The sequence below is a fragment of the Schistocerca piceifrons genome, chromosome 4, assembly GCF_021461385.2.
Source record: "Schistocerca piceifrons isolate TAMUIC-IGC-003096 chromosome 4, iqSchPice1.1, whole genome shotgun sequence".
NCBI lineage: Eukaryota > Metazoa > Arthropoda > Insecta > Orthoptera > Acrididae > Schistocerca > Schistocerca piceifrons.
The window spans coordinates 794,902,580-794,916,691 of NC_060141.1; the positions used below are offsets into that span (position 1 = coordinate 794,902,580).

At 45.1% G+C, this 14,112-nt stretch overlaps 1 pseudogene; it reads left to right on the forward strand.

Moving 5' to 3' along the window:
- The first annotated feature begins 251 nt into the window (after nt 1-251).
- On the forward strand, nt 252-369 carry LOC124796899 (annotated as a pseudogene).
- The last annotated feature ends 13,743 nt before the right edge of the window (nt 370-14,112 follow it).

Consider the following 14,112-nt stretch of genomic DNA (forward strand, 5'->3'; position numbering starts at 1 on the left):
TCATCAAGGGTACACGAGTGGGCCTTCAGCTCCGAAAGCCCATAACTATGATGCTTCGTTGAATGGTTCGCACGCTGACACTCGTTGATGGGCCAACACTGAAATCTGCAGTAATTTGCGGAAGGGTTGCACTTCCGTCACGTTGAACGATTGTCTTCAGTCGTCATTGGTCCCGTTCTTGCAAGATCTTTTTCCGGCCGCAGCGCTGTCGGAGATTTGATGTTTTACCAGATTCTTGATATGCACCGTAGGGCAACGGCCTTTCCGCAGTGGTCACACCGGTTCCCGTGAGATCACCGAAGTTAAGCGCTGTCGGGCGTGGTCGGTGCTTGGATGGGTGACCATCCAGGCTGCCATGCGCTGTTGCCATTTTTCGGGGTGCACTCAGCCTCGTGATGCCAATTGAGGAGCTACTCGACCGACTAGTAGCGGCTTCGGTCAAGAATACCATCATAACGACCGGCAGAGCGGTGTACTGACCCCATGCACCTCTTATCCGCATCCTCCTTGGATGACACGGCGGTCGAATAGTCCCGACGGGCCGCTTGCGGCCTGTAGACGGAGTGGTGGTTGATATGCACCGTATACTCGTGAAATGGCTGTACGGGAAAATCCCCACTTCATCACTACCTCAGAGATACTGTGTCTCATCGTTCCTGCGCAAACTATAACACCATGTTCAAACTCACTTAAATCTTGATAATCTGTCATTGTATCAGCAGCAACAGATCTAACAACTGCGCCAGACACTTGTTGTCTTATATAGGCGTTGCTGACCGTAATGCCGTATTCTGCCTGTTTACATATCTCTGTATTTCAACATGCATGCCTAGACCAGTTTCTTTGGCGCTTCAGTGTATTTTGTTGGAGCTTGCCCGCTCGTCGCTTATAGGGTGCCTAAGGGATGCTGCATTCTCAGAATGCTATACTACAGTTCAAGGAAATGACATTAATTGTTTTATTTCTATAAAGCAGATTAACAATGCTTAACTTCGGAGTTACATCGGTGTGGCAAGTGACATGCAAACAGTAATAATGTTCGCTATAGACAAAGTCAAAGTAATCACTTGATACAGATCACTGCAATCAGATCTGCGAGTGCCTGTCTACAACCGTCCACTAATGTCCGTATAAGGAGCCGATCTGAGCACTATGTCCGGTGGAGGTGGCAGGGGCGGCGCTTATATTCACTTCTTGCAGATGTCGCTGTCGGTCCTTGTCAGCGGGCTACTGGGTGACGTTTGGTCACCGCCTTCTCTGGTATTCCATCCTTCATCTACGTTCCGGCGCTTACGGTTACGCCAGAACGTACTTGTTCACTTAACTGTCTATGTAACTGTTACTTCTTTGGAGACAATCTATATCAGTAAATGGCTAACCCGGTGTGCAGTGCACGGTCCCAGTTCCAAGTTATCCATCTAACGGCTTTCAGGGGAAACAAAAATTCGATTTTCGGTATTTCATATAATTATTGATAGCGTTTAAAAATATAAAGACCTCCCACAATCTACTCACTATTAGGTATAGACTAATGGGATTTAACACAGTAAGCCAAGTATTACAGTTAGAAACTGTTTCTGTGCCTTGACGCAACATAACTCAAGGCAGGCAAATTTCTCAAACTATATTGGTCCAGTATTTTGAGAATCAGAGCACTGAGCAATTTTTAACAAACTTTACAATAACTTTAAACCCTTACGAAACATTTTCTTGCTGACGCGCTCCTCAAAAAAGTGAAAGGAGAAGAGTTTATCGTTTACCAGGGTCATGAATGACGTTTTAATTGCCTGCTTCTTGATTACTAACGCTATTCGCAACACATTTTGCAGACAGTATCCACATAAACCACTGAATGTCTCTGCAAAATTATATCATTGTACGACTCATAGTTCAGGAGATATTACGTCATAAACACTGAGATGCGTGAAAAACTGGCTTTTGCTTAAAACGGTGCTCACATTACTCTCACTATAATCACCCAGCGCATGATAATGAGAGCGCGTAGTCACTTCTATTAAACATAGTTTCAAACCTTCTCTAAACTTTTCTCGCCAACATGCTTCAAGTCAATATAAAGTTATCAGATCTTCTATACCTGTGAGTTCGATTCTTTAAAGAATTGGGGTTGGGATAGTGTAGGAATACCGATATATAATACATAATACACTACTGGCCATTAAAACTGCTACACAACGAAGATAACGTGCTACAGACGCGAAATTTAACCGACAGGAAGAAGATGCTGTGCTATGCAAATGATTACCTTTTCAGAGCATTCACACAAGGTTGGCGCCGGTGGGGAAACTCTCCAACCGATTTCTCATACACAAACAGCAGTTGACCGGCGTTGCCTGGTGAAACGTTGTTGTGATGCCTCGGGTAAGGAGGAGAAATGTGTACCATCACGTTTCCGACTTTGATGAAGGTCGGATTGTAGCCTATCCCGATTGCGGTTTATCGTACCGCGACATTGCTGCTCGCGTTGGTCGAGGTTCAATGTCTGTTAGCAGAATACGGAATCGGTGCGTTCAGGAGGGTAATACGGAACGGCGTGCTGCATCCCAACGGCCTCGGATCACTAGCAGTCGAGATGACAGGCATCTAATCCGCATGGCTGTAACGGATCGTGCAGCCACGTCTCGATCCCTGAGTCAACAGATGGGGACGTTTGCAAGACGACTACCACCTGCACGAACAGGTCGACGACATTTGCAGCAGCATGGACTGTCAGCTCGGAGACCATGGCTGCGGTTACCCTTCACGCTGCATCACAGACAGGAGCGCCTGCGATGGTGTACTCAACGACGAATCTGGGTGCAAGAATGGCAAAACGTCATTTTTTTCGGATGAATCCAGGTTCTGTTTACAGCATCATGATGGTCACATCCGTGTTTGGAGATATCGCAGGGAACGCACATTGGAAGCGTGTATTCGTCATCGCCATAGTGGCATATCACCCGGCCTGGTGGTATGGGGTGCCATTGGTTACACGCCCCGGTCAGCTCTTGTTCGCATTGACGGCACTTTGAACAGTGGACTTAACATTTCAGATGTGTTACTACCCGTGGCTCTACCTTTCATTGTACCCCGACGAAATCCTACATTTCAGCAGGATAATGCACGACCGCATGTTGAACGTCCTGGACGGGCCTTTCTGAATACAGAAAATGTTAGACTGCTGCCCTGGCCAGCACATACTCCAGATCTCTCACCAATTGAAAACGTCTCGTCAATGGTCACCGAGCAACTGGCTCGTTACAATACGCCAGTCACTACTCTTGATGAACTGTGGCATCGTCTTGCAGCTGCATGGGCAGCTGTACCTGTACACGCCATCCAAGCTCTGTTCGACTCAATGCCCAGGCGTATCAAGGCCGTTATTACGGCCAGAGGTGGTTGTTCTGGGTACTGATTTCTCAGGATTTATGCACCCAAATTGCGTGAAAATGTAATCACATGTCAGTTCTAGTATAATATATTTGTCCAATGAATACCCGTTCATCATCTGCATTTCGTCTTGGTGTAGCAATTTTTTACGCCAATAGTGCAGAAATTCGGTATTTCATCGTGGTCTGCATTACAAGCTAGACTTTGAATCTGCCATTGTACGGGCGAGTAAACTACAGTGATGTGCAAAACTTGTGGACGAATGCAACTTTCACATGATGTCTCACTGCAAAGTAATACAGCTCGATGAAAGATGGAACTGCTACAGTATAATACAGAAGATAACTGAAAGAAATACCCAATGAGACGAATAGAAACGACACCTTCACTCAAAGAAAACAAGTCACCACGATTTTTGATGGTCACCTGGACGTTACAAAAGCCTGGACTTTGCCCTTAAAGCGGGCAGTGGTGGCCGAGCGGTTCTAGGCCTTCAGTCTGGAACCGCACGACCGCTACGGTCGCAGGTTCGAATCCTGCCTCGGGCATGGGTGTGTGTGATGTCCTTAGGTCAGTTAGGTTTAAGTAGTTCTACGTTCTAGGGCACAGAAGACCTCAGATGTTAAGTTTCATAGTGCTCAGAGCCATTTGAACCATTTTTTGAACATGACCCTTAAAATGGTGTGCGATCACCAAGGACGGCAGTGCGTGCTCTACAACGTGTTCCCACACTGGCCTCAAGGTTGGTTAGGAGTTCTTGTGGTAGGGCGCAGTTCAACTGTTGAGTGGTCGTTGTCTCATGACGACGTGTTGCAACCGCCTCCCCAACGCTTCCCACACGTGCTCGGTGGATTTAAGTCGGGGGAACAGGTAGGGCAGTCCGTTCGTCCAACTGCGCTCCTACACGGCGTCACCCCTTAGACGCAGCGGCAGTACTCCACGGCATTCTCGAGTGCCGCAACCATAATCTCATACACATATTCGATACGCGCCCGTCAAATGAAGTATAAGCTGAACCACAGAAGCTGACTGCACCTGAGAATATTAGGCTGACTTCGGAATTTACAGGCATGTCACAATTGACTGATGACCAGAGAATGCTAGACACACTCGTGGCTACACCTTCTGCAAGTCACAGCAATTAAATATATGTTGGGCTATCCAGGCTGGTTACACTTCAAAATTTTAGGTTGCCACCGGAATTTACAGACCTGTCTAAATTAATGGATAATAAAGGTTCTATGATGACCATCGAATTTTAGTCAGGCACTCGCAGCAGAGGCCTGCAACAGTCCTTACACTTTCCAATACTTCTGCCAAGTTAATTATGGTCCCCTGTACTTCAAATCTGCATACCTGTCTGACCAAGATAATATATAACTCGAAAATTTTAGGTACCCATCCCCCTCCGCTAACGTCAAGGGATCACCAAGATGACGGCCAAGGTGGTGGAAGGTCAAAGCGTCACAAAGATAGTGGGATCTGCCTTCAAGATCAACCCCCCTGCAGACACCCATATAATTGATGATCAAGATCAAAATGGTTAAAATGGCTCTGAGCACTATGAAACTTAACATCTGAGGTCATCAGTCCCCTAGAACTTAGAACTACTTAAACCTAACTAACCTAAGGACATCACACACACCCATGCCCGAGGCAGGATTCGAACCTGCGACCGTAGCAGTCTCGCGCTTCCGGACTGAAGCGCCTAGAACCGCTCGGTCATAGCGGCCGGCTGATCGAGATCCCATCAAGACCTCTGCTCATTGATAGTTGTGCAATGTACAGTAATATTACACCTCGTCATTTACCGTAGCAATAATGATTTTATACACTGGTTAGTATGTTTTGAATAATGTCTTTAGATGAAACAGGGCGTAGAGCACGCACTGACACATCTTCTACAATCATTAAGGGCGAAATATCGTGACTGTTGTCCACTTTGGAAGAAACAGTGACTACCTCATGTGCAAGGACGTGTAAAACACTGCGGGGAAGACGAACCATATACTGCAGTTTCCTGGGAGAACACTTAAATGATGCAACTACTAAAAGAGGCTGCCTACATCACAGCTCTTCGTTCTATTCTAGAGTATTGCTGCATAGTAAGGGATCATTACCAGGTAGTGGACATTTAAACAGTTCAAAGGAGAATAGCTTATTTTGTATTATCCCGAATCTGACGAGAGAGTTTCACGGACATGGTGCGTGACTTGGGAAGACAATCTTTTCCCATGTAGGCCTACATCCCATTCAGTGGATGATTTGCTTGATCGTACTGGACTGTTTAGCGTCAAAAATACACTCTTTGGGTCAGATATATGAACTGATTCTCTAACTTTCTAGTAGACAGAAAGAGTGCCACAGTGTTAGTTGCTGTACTTCGAAACGGCTCTATCGATTCTGATGAAACTTTACATGTATATTCGGTAGGTCTGCGAGTCGGTCGTAATCTATTTTTCATACCCCCAAGTGATAAGGGTGATCCACCCCAAAAATTTTTCTTCTTTTTTGGACAGAACTTTTTATTTATTTTTTTATGTTGTGGGATTAAAAAATACACACAGCCCTAAATTTTCACCCTTCTACCACCAACCCCTATTTTTAATAGCGATTTTAGTAATTTAATAATTTTCAATCCCGGTCGATAACCATCAATTATCACTTGATGAACGGCTCGATCGATTCTGATGAAATTATACATGTGTATTCGGTAAGTCTGAGAATCGGTCGTAATCTATTTTTCATACCCCTAACTGATAAGGGTGGTCCACCCCCCAAAAAAATTTTCTTTTTCTTCGGACAGAACTTTTTATTTTTATTTTTTTATGATGTGGCATTACAAAATACACGCAACTCTTAATTTTCATCCTTCTACCACCAACCCCTATTTTTTAATAGCGATATTAGTAATGTAATAATTTTCAACCACGGTTGATAACTCATGAGTTATCCCCGCCAGGTTTCTACCGGTGATAGTCTTTCACTATTCGATAGATAGGTAATTGAAGAAAACGTACCAAAAGCAACGACTCGAATATCCCTCTTTGAATCTACGTAACTAGACCGAGAAGTTTAACTAGGTAGCCAAACCCACATTTAGGCCTAGCGCACACGCATCAGTTATTATCGTACGGAAATATATCGTACGATCAAATTCTTTTAGTGGAACAAAGAAGTTCCTATGCTCTCCTTTGTTCCTCTAAAAGAATTTAATTGTACAATATTTTTACGTATGATAAAAAATCGATGCGTGTGCGCTGGGCCTTATTCATAATGCTGGCGAGCACGTTTCGACACAAAATTGCCGCTATGTTTGTATGCTCATGGACGAGCCGTGTATCGGCTGCAATTGTTAAATCCGCGCGATCCAACGTAGAAATGCTAGAGCTAGTAGTGGCCGATACTGCCGGACTTCCCCCTAAGCCTTTTCTCACTCCCTACACAGTTTCGGGCCATTATTATTGAGTCACGAGCTCCCGCCAACAACGGCTATTGTGTTACACGTATACATTGTGCTACACGTATACATTATTCTTATAGACTAGAGATAGTTTTATGGCAAAACGTTTGCCGGGTCAGCTATAACATGTAAAGATTTTCAGAGGCGGAACGAAGTTCGCCGGGTATAGCTTGTATATCTATACATACTTCGAGGCAGACTATTGTTGTAGGCTTCGTTACTGTTAACCGTACGGCCTTCCCAGACAATATTATTGTTTATACAAAGACTGTATCGAAAAGCAGTTGCACAACACAGATTTCATCCATTCCATTAAGAGTACAGTATACCCCCTTGTCACTCGTGGATTGTGTAGTGATTTCTCCATCTGAGTTAATACTAATTATGCATCATTTAGGGGTTTTCATATTCTAAGTAACATCAATTTTTGAACGACAATGACACAGATAGGAAGCATGTCACTCGGTAACCCTCGTGATGCGACAGCACCATCCCTTTAGACGGAAAGCTGTTTCGACCTCATTCTGCCACTGACTATGTAGGTCACTATCACAGCGAGAAAGTAAACTGATAAAACTACATATACAAACATCACAGCCACAGTGACACAGTTCCATAAACACAACGCACGTGCACATGCAGACAGGCAACCAGTAAACAGATAGAGGCTAAACAAACACCTATACTTCGAGAATAATGGATAACGAATAAAACCAAGTCTAATTACAAAACTTTTTCATCGTGCAGTTGCTATAACTCAAAGACACACATAAGAATAGGATGGTGTATACGACTTACGATTAACTAGTACCACTATAATAACAACCGCACAATTGCATGATAATTTCTGTAACATGCACGTTGCAACAATTAGGGGCTAAAGAAATTTATGAAGGGAGTAGCACACGCAGTGGGTTCCACTTCACTCATACGTGTCTCTTCCATAACTGAATCGTTGACTGACTGGCGAAGTGCCTCGAGGTGGCGCACTCATTACAATATGGAAGCTGTGTGGAATTTTGGCTCACAGACCCGTGTTCTGGGCTATGTAGCATATTTAAAAAAGGTTGTTGTGCAATGCCTTACAAGAATCAATGTAAACCATTCCCAATTTAACATTTATGGACTATTGGCACCCTGCGACTAATTCTTTTGCTTATAAAAGCAGTAATAACTCTGTCTTTTAAAGGAAGATGTTGGCGTTGAGTTTTTTCTTAAAAATTCATGCACTTACCGTCCCTATGTAGTTTCCAGACAACATACAACAACGCAGTTGTAATTTTCAAAGGTTATAGCATTCTACAAGAAAACCCTAAGGTTTTCAACCTAAGATTTTACTGCCAAAACGTAGGAGATCCACAGAATTGCCAGACAAGTTATGGTAAATGTCGGTGGAGCTACTTCAGCACAATTTCGATGCTTGTAGGCGTTTAATACACGTGAACAGCCTTCCAAAGGGTTACAATCAGCATTTTTTTCTTCTGTAGAGTAATATCCTTAAGACATTTTAGGACGGTAAAAGTGCCTAGCGATACAGGATAGTTCAAATACATATGACATTCAGCTCGCTCGGATTCAGAAAGAATACTGCACCATTTAGAATCCAATTAATACGCATCTGACAGAGGCAGCTTGTACACTTCAAATCAGAATCCACTAACAGCGGCAAGAAAAGGACTTGAGGGAATAGGCCATGGGGCAATTTGTTAGAATGTTGCTGTAAACAGGTGACGTACGGGTCAAAATGACAAGTAGTCTCCTTTGTACGACAGTGTAAATTAGCAGCAGGTGACAAACGTTTTATTGTGCAAGGCGATTTTTTCTCCTTGGCATGGAAGTCACTACAACATATGGTTGACTTTGATGTCGTTTTTAACCAAACTAAGACGAGTTTTTGACAAAAAATATAGAAAATGTAGATTTGGTAATAACCTTCTCTTACTTTACTACGAATATCAAACTATTCTCGTCTACAGGTGCACTTTAAGCTGCAAGTTAGATCAACATTACTGCCGTGCTATGTATATTTTGTAATGCTGCAAAGAATAATACAAACAATTTCTTCATTTCTGTAATGTGTTATTCACAGATCAAACTAAGATCAAAAACAAGTGTGGCTTAACCTTTAAGTTGTACCAGTAGTGTCAATATGTGAGTCATGTGTAGTTTTTTACTGTTACAGAACAATTAAGTTAGAACAGTAGTGCTATACGTGTGTTTTGTACTCAAAATCTTACATATTTTGAGAAATAATACAAACAATTTTTATTTTGGATGCAGGACTGAATTTTTTCGTTTGTGATCAGAGATCTATAATCATATTTGCATATTATGATAAGCAACCAGCATGTGTTTTGTATGTACACTATTACTCTTTACCCGAAAACATCTACATAGGAGGGATTTAGGATTTACTTATCTATATTTTTTATATATATTAAAGCACATATCAAAAAATGAAATGTTTTAAAAATTATTGCTTTTAATTGTAGACTGTGTAGAACTAGGGACAGTACATGGCAGCCTACTAAATTTGTGGGACATAGCTGGAAGTGACGTCACGAACACATGACCAAAAGTGCTCTTATCCCGGACCATAAAGTATGTGAGAAACCTCGATAGATGCTCTCAAAGTCTGCGTCCGAACTGCACCCGACCAGCAACGTGCAGATGGTTAAGTGAGCGCTGACAGAGGGAGGGGAGAGGGGGGAGCTGAATTCTGTCTTGCTGGCGGTGTGGCGCTGCCCGCTCTTTCTATTGGTGCATGTGTCAGTGCCTCGTTGATGCTGTTTCGCGGCGCTGCGCTGGTCGGTGTGCAGTCGATGATGTACAATTGCACATCCCTCCCCGTCCCCCCCCCCCCCTCCCCACAAAATGCCGCACTTTTGTAGTGTAGGGAGCCATCTTGTGACGACGGGGGGAGGGGGAGGGAGGGAATTCAGGAAGCTGTGTGGCGTGAGGGGCCAGGAGCCGCAACTGGGACCGATGTCGAGCTTCCATCTACGCCCCGACATCTGTCCTGCACTCCGAGGGGAGCATCTCGAAAGGCGCTCACCCTCTTCCTGAGCCGGTTCGACGAAAAATGGAGAGGGGAGACGGCGGCGACGACGACGATGCCGGCAGCGGAGACGGTTCGGGCTCCGGGAAGTTCAGCTGCTGCGGGGGTGAAGGCGATGTGTCCAGCTCCATCGGTTCCACAGGCGGTGCCGAAGAGGTATCCGGGGCCGCCCAAGCCGGCCGCAAGATCCCGGGAGAATGCGAATCTGGGGGCGGAAAATCTGCGGGAGAATCTCGCAGTCGACAAACTCGAGTCCTGTTCTGATGGTGGCGCAGCAACCCAGCAGGAGTTCAAATTAAATACACCGTGCGTCCAAATTTTTAGAATCGTTCCTCTCTTCCAGCGCCTGGCGCGACCAAAAAACTCTGAAAATAATAGAATCGTTGGGCGCAAAGCGGAGCAGGGGAGGCGCCGCGCGCTGCGATGGGTGCAGCAACTGGAGCAGCGTACGGTGGCGCCAGCCACGAACGACTAGAAGCCAGGATGGACCGTCGAGGGGGCGTTCGCAGTACGTTGCGAGCAAGAGCAGCAGCGCTTGCCCCCGTGTGTGGGACGCAAGTAGTGTACTCACCTGTTGCTTGAGCGTCCACACCTATCGTTCAGCTTCTCCTTTGGACTGACGATGAAACGGAGCACTGGTAAGGTGAGTGATACTATTGGCTGTACAAAACTGTTCAACGTCCTGACCGTAAACTGTGGGCCGTTGTCTACCAACACTTCAGGCAAACCTTCAAAACTACTAAGCAAAAAATACACGACAGAACCTGAATGGTACTACTTGACATAGTCGAGCTCATGCGCGCTTTAACGAATATTTGCTACAAGAGTCCTCAATAAAAAGTCGACGAGTGTTCCAAAAGGGACCAGAAAAGTCAATATGCACTCATTGCACACGGCGATTGAGACTCTGGCCACGATTTTCAGCAGCAGCGCGACACTGTAAAAGCGGTGGCTCGTTTTTATTTCACAGGTTACTATTCCTTGCTGTAGGTGCTGCGGTTTTTGATATTTTGTCTAAACCAGCAAGGTGAAATAGAGGCCACTACTTCCACCACATCAAGTGGATTTAGTGCTCACGTACTCACACTGAGCCGTGAACACTTCCCAGTTTGCGAATGGGGAATAATTGAACAAGATTACTACTGTTGTTATCGGTGCCATGCGTACAATGGTCGTGCCAGGCGTGAGATATGGAATCTTTATACTATCATTAGTGACGCGAGACCTGCACGACCTTATAGCAACCGTTATAGTTCTGCATTATTCTGCTACACTAGGGGAGATTTCACGTAATGGAAGAGAGAGAATGTAAGATTAAAGGACTCATTTATTAAACAGTTGAAAATTAAACAATAATACAACCAAATGGGGGTGGGGAGAAGAAAGATTCGAGTTCAACAGCCTGCCCCAACGTACTTTCATAACAAGCCACGAGAGCAGGAGAAAAGGAATTTTAGTAACGATCGCCGTATTATCAAACAGAATCCCATTTAGTAAAGGAAGGGGTTGCGGGCGTGCAACGACCACCACCGGGAATTAGCCAAGACTAAGACGATGCTACTGTGCGTGAATCGCTCGGTAGCATCCCGTACTAAAGCAATAAAACCCGCAAGACGCGAAACTATTCACAATGACCTATAAGGTTCCCTCTGGGCCGCAGGGCGCGTATCTACAGTGCACGTCGGCGCTCATGCTTACCGAACTTCATCTCCTGGAAGCGGCACCTCCGGCCTCAGGCACGGTCACACTAGGACTGACTACTGCCCCTTCGTCCACCATCCACCCGCGGAGGGCGGTTGGCGCCCGCCCGCGAAAAACGGGCGCGTACCTGAACTGGCCAATCAGAGGGCCGGAATCTCACAGGGAGGTGACCTCGCGACGTTAAAATCGAGCAGAAATAACAGTTACAAGGTTGGTAAGACAGACTGTTGAACTGAGGACAGGAGAAACTTTGACCACTACTGAACTTTCAAACGGCACCACGTGCTACTCTGGCGATCGGAAAAAGGATGGGAAACGGGAAGCCATCATGGCTGCTAGGAGGACTGCTGCCCTCGCCCATAAATAAAGAAAATTCATGGCACCAAGCTCCTCTCACAGATCAGTGTGAGACAAGCTGTAAAAATCGTCAAATAAATCAGGCAAATCACAGAAATTATTAATATTGCCTGAATTATTATTTTACCGAATATCAGAATGCTGGGATTAGAAATATGAAATACGAGCACTGAATGGTGAATGAGGTGCGCGTCTTTCAACTGTGACGTTCTCTGTTCAATGTGGGCGTCCATGCCCGACCAAGTACACCGCAGACGCACTAGTTGTTTTGTGCGTACAGTTCGCCAATGTCCTTGGTGTAGCAATCGCAACACATCTCTTTACAACACTTTAGGAATAAGCACACGCCATTATCCGGAGTCATTTTGCAATAACATCACACCGTGCTGGACGGAGAGGCTATGCCGACGGCGCTCAGAAGAATTCTGAATATTTTTCACTGAACGAGGCCAAGCAGTAAGGATGTAGTGCAACAAAAGGTTCAAATCGGGGTCTGATTCCGTAGCCTGTGCTATTTTTCTATGGTACAAAGGAAAAGTCTTTAGAACTTCAGTGTCCTGCGCAACGATCTGACAGCAAGATGCGGCGGCGGCATCGAATTCAGAATCAGGATCAGAAGGAAGGCGAGAAAGGGCGTCAGCATTTTCATGCTCCGACGTAGGTCGATACAATATTTCGTACCGATACTGGGACAACAGCAAAGTCCAGTGTTGCAGTTTCTGAGGCGTGACTGGGAGAACAGGTTTGAAAGATGAAACAAAGACTGAAGTGACTTCTGGTACGTCACTAGTTAAAACTTCCGGCTAAACAAATAATGGTTCAAATGGCTTTGAGCTCTATGGGACTTAACAGCAATGGTCATCAGTCCCCTAGAACTTAGAACTACTTAAACATAACTAACCTAAGGACAGCACACAACACCCAGTCATCACGAGGCAGAGAAAATCCCTGACCCCGCCGGGAATCGAACACGGGAACCCGGGCGTGGGAAGCGACAACGCTACCGCACGACCACGAGCCACAGGTAATAGCGAGCGCTTCCTTCTCGATTTCGGAATAGCTACATTGAGGCATGGGAAATAACTTGGACACGAAAGCAGTCGGCCTGTCCGGTGAACCAAATCTGTGAAAGAACACAGCTCCGATTCCGTACGAAGAAGCGCCCACTGCCAAAACCCCAGGCATAGCGGGATCGAGAAGAAAAAGGCACCTGTCACTTGGCAAGGCATTTTTAAGATCCTGGAATGCATCCTGACACTCTTTGTTCCAACCAAAAGCCACATTCGCCCGGCGCAGACGATGCAACGGACCTGCGACCTCGTCTGCGTTGGGTATAAACCGGATGTAATATGTCAGCTTCCTGAGAAGTGGCTGCAATTCCGTCACGTTCCGCGGGGCACGGAGATCCCGGATGGCCAGCACTTGGGTGAGTGAAGGGGATGAACACCATGTCTATTAAGCACATGGCCTAAGAACTGAAATCCAATCTGAAAATAGGCGCATTTATCCAGGCACTTCAATCCTGCAGCTGAAAGTACTTGATGAAGCGTACGAAAGCTACTGATATGTTTCTCCGGTGTACATCCTGACACCACAATATCGTACAAGAAATTTGAACAGAATGGAACTTATGCAGTAAGCCGTTCTAAACAGAGTTGGAATATGGCAGGCATGGAAGCGCTGCCAAAGGGTAAGCGGAAGGATTTAAACCCCACATGTGTGTTGACCACAAACACTGCAAGAGGTCGCTTCCTTTATCATAAATATACGTCCAAGTGATGCTAAATGTTGTTGTCTTCATATGTAGAAAAGTGTTATCTTCTCAAAAATCTTCAAATCGTGAGCTTCACCCTCAATTATTATAAATGAAATTAGTGAATTTACTCATGGCACTTTTGTTGACATTGTCTCCGATCACTTTCAGAACTCAAATTAATCATCAAGTTACCTAATTTAGTAGCAGTGCATTCTGAACTGCCGGTGTGTCCAAGTATCACCACAATGAAATAAAAACACCGAATAGCTGGGGGGAGTGTGAACGAGAAGAGTGGCGTATTTCTACATCCACATCTACATTGATACTCTGCAAATCACATTTAAGCGCCTAGCAGAGGTTTCATCGAACCACCTTCACAATTCTCTATTA